Source organism: Scyliorhinus canicula, chromosome 2, assembly GCF_902713615.1.
Source record: "Scyliorhinus canicula chromosome 2, sScyCan1.1, whole genome shotgun sequence".
Taxonomy (NCBI): Eukaryota; Metazoa; Chordata; class Chondrichthyes; order Carcharhiniformes; family Scyliorhinidae; genus Scyliorhinus; species Scyliorhinus canicula.
In genome coordinates, this window is record NC_052147.1 from 262,156,871 (window position 1) to 262,163,686 (window position 6,816).

The 6,816-nt window shown below is 47.3% G+C and overlaps 1 protein-coding gene across 1 annotated transcript in view; it reads right to left on the reverse strand.

Annotated features, from left to right (window-relative positions):
- nmi (N-myc (and STAT) interactor) overlaps window positions 1–161 on the reverse strand; it is a 31,475-nt gene extending 31,314 nt beyond the window's left edge. Inside the window, exon 1 of the mRNA XM_038790002.1 lies at window positions 102–161. The gene's annotated coding sequence lies outside the window, so the exon portion shown is untranslated. The remainder of the gene's footprint in view (window positions 1–101) is intronic.
- Between the last annotated feature and the right edge of the window lie 6,655 nt (window positions 162–6,816).

Below are 6,816 nucleotides of genomic sequence, written 5' to 3' on the forward strand. Positions count from 1 at the left end.
ACATTGACTAAACACGCTGCACACTTTAAAACCGAGAGCTGTGTTGAGTTAAGACTTCAAAATGTTCTTCAAATAACAACATTAAAACATCTCAGTCTCACATAATGATTCCCAATGTTTCCTCTGAGTGTTGTGTAGACACTAGCAAGCCCGACCTGAGAAACTTACTGTTGTGTGTGGTGGGGGGGCAGCCTGGCCTCTCTTACCCCTCTAATTCCAGCGCTGCAGGCTTGGGACAGTTCCTGACCTTCCCTCAGGACAAAGGCGACCGCTTCTCCGCCAATTCTGGTTGTTCCCCTGACTTGTTCCGCTGTTTACTCGCGCGATTATTTTTTACTTTCAGTTTCCAGAGCGGCGCTTTACAAGAAATCATCTGACCTGACTGCATCCGTGTTTTTTTTTTATATTTCGGACGCAAGTTTGCACAGTTTTCCTTTGTTGTCCCAATCCAACAGCAAAAGTGCAAACTCTCAGCTTTGATCTGATTAGCGACAGTGACTTATTTGACAAATTTATTTAAACTGAAGAACTGCTATTGACGTAATGCTTGCTGCAGCCTTTAAGGGTAATTTAAACAATCGCCCTGGGGGTGCGGCGTTGGCACATTTATTCCCAGCTGAGGCTTCACATAGTTTCCGCCCAAATTCTTGTTTGTAGGAAGTGAGTTGTGTGTACCAATCAGCCTCGGCCATCATGGGGTAAAACCAAAAGCAACTTGTGGTGTTTTGCACAGGCAAGGATGGAAATCTGGAAGTTGCTGGCCGAGATACCCTCCCCCCACACACACACACACAAACAGGATGCATTCTGCACAGATTGCTATCACAATGGCACAATAATAATAATACTGTCACAAGTCGGCTTACATTGAGACTGCAATGAAGTTACTGCGAAAATCCCTTCGTCGCGACACTCCGGCGCCTGTTCGGGTTCACTGAGGGAGAATTCAGAATGTCCAATTCACCTAACAAACACATCTTTCGAGACTTGTGAGAGGAAACCGGAGCACCCGGAGGAAACTCACGCAAACACGGGGAGAACGTGCAGGCTCCGCACAGGCAGTGGCCCAAGCCTGGAATCGAACCCAGCTCCCTGGCACTGTGAGGCAGCAGTGCTAACCACTGTGCTACTGTGCCGCCCACTCAGTCGCTCAGTACTCTGAAAGGGCAAACATGTTTAATTGGACAGAGCTGAGTTTATATTGGTGGAGTAAGTGGAAATCAAGGACTGGAGAATTGCGGGAGCGGCGTCGGACCCGATCTCGGGGTTGACGCCCATTCTCCGCCACCGCGCCAAGCGCGATTTCGGCACGGAGACTCAGAGAATCCCACCCATGGTCCTTGACAGAGGGTAGGGCTAGTTCCAATGGCAAAAGCACCTCGATGACTGGGGATCTCCCTACTGCTGCAGCCTTTATCCTCCATCACAGCCGCTGATATCGCAGGGGTATCCTCCACCGGAGCCGCTACTGAGGACATGTTTTGGATTTCACTTTGTCGGGTTCCTCCTCGCCGACCTTACCATCATGGGTGACCCTGTCATGAATTTTAGTCTCCTGATGGCATTGCTCTCGGAACGTTCAAGCCTCATACCACGGCTAGATGGCTGATGCGACTATCAATTCACGCGAAACAGAGAGTAGGTGTAAACTGTGGCTTTAATCGCCTAGAACAATGCCTGCCTGCGACTGCTCTGCTAGTGAGAGTCACCTACAGGGCTGCTGCTCTTTATACCTCCCCTCAAGGTGGCAGAGCCAGGGGCGGTGCCCACAAGGGCACCAACATGATACACTCCATGTAATATCGTACAATGGTCCATAGGTGGAGTCCACATGGGCAACAGCGTGATACAGTAAGATACATGATGAATGGTTAATACAATACGTTCACCTCAATGGCAATCCACGGAATGTCTTAAACTAAATAGTGAGGGGAAAGGATCACGAAACTAAAGGTGTGGTAAATCAAAGGGAAACGAGGAAATAGAGCAGAGTAGAGATTTGGGTACTGATAACCAGAGAGTGGCAAGATGGGACAGAGAATAAAGTTAAGAGCACACCAGCAGAAAAGATCTAACAGCACAAAAAACAGAATTATAGACTGTGTGTTGGAATTCATACAGCATTCATAACAGAATGGATGAATTGCTAGCCAAGAGAGAAATAAATATTATGACCTGTAGCCATTACAGGGAAATAATTACAGGGTGACCAAGGCTGTGACCTAAATATCGAAGGATATTTGAGATTTGGGATTGACAGGAAGGTGATTGGTATGAGGGCCTCAACTTTATATGCATGCATAAATGGTTGACGTTGGCAGGACAGGTTGAGAGACTGCTTAATAGAGTAGAGTAGAGAGCACCCTAGCTTTATTAATAGGGGTACAGTGTACAAGAGCAAGGAGGTTATGTTAAACTTGTATGAAATTCTGGTTCAACCTCAACTGAAGATCCTGAGGGACCTTAGTAGAGTGGATGCAGAGAGGATGGATGGGGTTATCTGATCCCGCCATGGTGGGACCCATTGCAGGAGATCTGGCGACCCGGCCATGGACATTAAATGGGAGGAGATGATCCCGACGGCGAGTGTTTAGAAAAACCTGCCCAATGTGTACTCTTGTGGAAGAATCTAGAATGAGGGACGCTGTATAGAAATAACGGGTCACACATTTGAGACAGAGATGAAGAGTTCTGAGCGCTGGGATGGTGTAGAACTTCAAAAGGATATAAATCAGTTAATGGAATGGGCAGAGAGGTGGCAGATGCAATTAAGTGCGGAGAAGTGTAACGTGATTCTTTTTGGTAGGAAGAACAGAGAATAATCATATAAAATAAAAAGAGGGACTTGTGTGTAATAATTGAAAGAGACAGAACAGGTTGAGAGCGGGCTAATAAAAAGATGCGCAGGCATTGAGAGAATATTTCCAGAAATGAGGAACTTCAGTCACATAGAAAAATTGGGGAAGTGGAGATTTGATAGAGGCATCTGAGCAGTGCAGATAGGGAAAATCTGGAAAATTGGAAAGAATTGAAAACAAGAGCTTTTAAGTAATTGGGAAAGAAGCAATGAAGGCATGAAAAACAGCGAGTGATTATTAAAAATGGGTCAGGGGCATTGCTGCCTGGACCAGCATAGATTGCCTCATCCCGTGGACAGGGTGACTTGCTAGGGCCTTTAAGAGCCATTTCAGGGCTCTGGAGATACATACAGGCCAGAGCAGGTAAGGACAACAGATTTCCTTCTCCAGAAGACATTTGTTTTATTTTAAGTATTTCTTTATTCTCCTCCTTTTTCACATTTTCTCCCAAATTTACAACCACCAACAATAAACAATAATCAGTAATAAATATGTCAATCCCCATATCAATAACAACAATCCCATCCTGCCACCAAACCCCAAACATTCGCCCACATGTTCACACAAACAAATGACAAAAATAAATCAGGAATCACCCGTAACCACCATTAACACCCATCGCCCTCCTCCCCCCAACCCTCCCACCCACTCCCCCTCCCCCCCCAACTAATGTTCAGTGTTATCCAGTTCTTGAAACTGCATAATGAATAATGCCCATGAATTGTAGAACCCTTCTATCCTTCCCCTCAGTTCAAACTTAACCTTCTCAAGGGTCAAGAATTCCAACAGGTTACCCCGCCATGCCAGGGCACAGGGTGGAGAGGCTGCTCTCCACCCCAGCAGGATCCGCCTTCGGGCGATCAACGAAGCAAAGGCTACAACATCTGCCTCCGCACCTGTTTCCAACCCTGGCTGGCCCGACACCCCGAATATGGCCTCCTGGGGCCCAGGTCCAGGTTCACGTACACCACTTTAGAAATTACCCTAAAAACCTCCTTCCAGTAACCCTCTAGCTTTGGACAGGACCAAAACATATGAACATGATTAGCAATGTTCACACACATCCTCTACTCCTTCAAAGAATCTGCTCATCCTCACCCTCGTGAGGTGTGCTCTGTAGACCACCTTCAGCTGTACAGCAATCGTTTCATGATTCGATTGGATTTGTATATTGTCACGTGTACTGAGGTACAGTGAAAAATATTGGTCTGCGTGCAGTTCAACAGCTCAGTCCATAAAAGGAAAGGAGATACATAATAGGCTAAACATAACATACAGGATTTAAATACATAGACACAGGCATCGGGTGATGCATACAGGAGTGTAGTACTACTCAGTAGCAAAGGTGTGTGAAGAGATGAGGTCAGAAATAAGAGGGTCGTTTAAGAGTCTGGTAACAGCGAGAAGAAGCTGTTTTTGAATCTGTTAGTGTGTGTTCTCAGACTTTTGTATCTCCTGCCCGATGGAAGAAGTTGGAAGAGTAAGTAAGCTGGGTGGGAGGGTTCTTTGATTATGTGCCTGCTTTCCCCAGGCAATGGGAGGTGTAGACAGAGTCAATGGATGGGAGGCGGGTTTGTGGATGGACTGGGCGGTGTTCATGACTCTCTGAAGTTTCTTCTGATCTTGGGCCGAGCAGTTGTGTGATGAATGGTATCAGTAACTGCTGTAACTGTACCTTGCCTTCAATACATTGGCCCTTTAAGACCGGGCTTGGAACCGTGGGGGACTGCGCCTCTGGCTCCGCCCCCAGGAATTGGTATATAAACTGAGGCTCACTCGGCAGCATGTGGTGAGCACACTTCTCAAATTTATTTAAACTGGAGAACTGCTATTGACGTAATGCTGGCTGCAGCCTTTAAGGGTAATTTAAACAATCGCCCTGGGGGTGCGGCGTTGGCACATTTATTCCCAGCTGAGGCTTCACATAGTTTCCGCCCAAATTCTTGTTTGTAGGAAGTGAGTTGTGTGTACCAATCAGCCTCGGCCATCATTGGGTAAAACCAAAAGCAACTTGTGGTGTTTGCACAGGCAAGGATGGAAATCTGGAAGTTGCTGGCCGAGATACCCTCCCCCACCCCCCCACACACACACCCACACAAACAAGGTGCATTCTGCACAGATTGCTATCACAATGGCACAATAATAATAATAATGTCACAAGTAGGTTTGCATTGTGACTGCAATGAAGTCACTGCGAAAATCCCTTCGTCGCGACACTCCGGCGCCTGTTCGGGTTCACTGAGGGAGAATTCAGAATGTCCAATTCACCTAACAAACACATCTTTCGAGACTTGTGAGAGGAAACCGGAACACCCGGAGGAAACTCACGCAGACTAGGGGAGAACGTGCAGGCTCCGCACAGGCAGTGACCCAAGCCTGGAATCGAACCCAGGTCCCTGGTGCTGTGAAGCAGCAGGGCGAACCACTGTGCTACTGTGCCGCCCACTCAGTCGCTCAGTACTCTGAAAGTGCAAGCTTGTTTAATTGGACAGAGCTGAGTTTATATTGGTGGAGTAAGTGGAAATCAAGGACTGGAGAATTGCGGGAGCGGCGCCGGACCCGATCTCGGGGTTGACGCCCATTCTCCGCCACCGCGCCAAGCGTGATTTCGGCACGGAGACTCAGAGAATCCCACCCATGATCCTTGATAGGGGTAGGGCTAGTTCCAATGGCAAAAGCACCTCGATGACTGGGGATCTCCCTACTGCTGCAGCCTTTATCCTCCATCACAGCCGCTGATATCGCAGGGGTATCCTCCACCTGAGCCGCTACTGAGGACTTGTTTTGGATTTCACTTTGTCGGGTTCCTCCTCGCCGACCTTACCATCATGGGTGACCCTGTCATGAATTTTAGTGTCCTGATGGCATTGCTCTCGGAACGTTCAAGCCTCATACCACGGCTAGATGGCTGATGCGACTATCAATTCACGCGAAACAGAGAGTAGGTGTAAACTGTGGCTTTAATCGCCTAGAACAGTGCCTGCCTGCGACTGCTCTGCTAGTGAGAGTCGCCTACAGGGCTGCTGCTCTTTATACCTCCCCTCAAGGTGGCGGAGCCAGGGGCGGTGCCCACAAGGGCACCAACATGATACACTCCATGTAATATCGTACAATGGTCCATAGGTGGAGTCCACATGGGCAACAGCGTGATACAGTAAGATACATGGTGAATGGTTAATACAATACGTTCACCTCAATGGCAATCCACGGAATGTTTTAAACTAAATAGTGAGGGGAAAGGATCACGAAACTAAAGGTGTGGTAAATCAAAGGGAAACGAGGAAATAGAGCAGAGTAGAGATTTGGGTACTGATAACCAGAGAGTGGCAAGATGGGACAGAGAATAAAGTTAAGAGCACACCAGCAGAAAAGATCTAACAGCACAAAAAACAGAATTATAGCCTGTGTGTCGGAATGCGTACAGCATTCATAACAGAATGGATGAATTGCTAGCCAAGAGAGAAATAAATATTATGACCTGTAGCCATTACAGAGAAATAATTACAGGGTGACCAAGGCTGTGACCTAAATATCGAAGGATATTTGAGATTTTGGATTGACAGGAAGGTGATTGGTATGAGGGCCTCAACTTTATATGCATGCATAAATGGTTGACGTTGGCAGGACAGGTTGAGAGACTGCTTAATAGAGTAGAGTAGAGAGCACCCTAGCTTTATTAATAGGGGTACAGTGTACAAGAGCAAGGAGGTTATGTTAAACTTGTATGAAATTCTGGTTCAACCTCAACTGAAGATCCTGAGGGACCTTAGTAGAGTGGATGCGGAGAGGATGGATGGGGTTATCTGATCCCGCCATGGTGGGACCCATTGCAGGAGATCTGGCGACCCGGCCATGGACATTAAATGGGAGGAGATGATCCCGACGGCGAGTGTTTAGAAAAACCTGCCCAATGTGTCCCCTTGTGGAAGAATCTAGAATGAGGGACGCTGCATAAAAT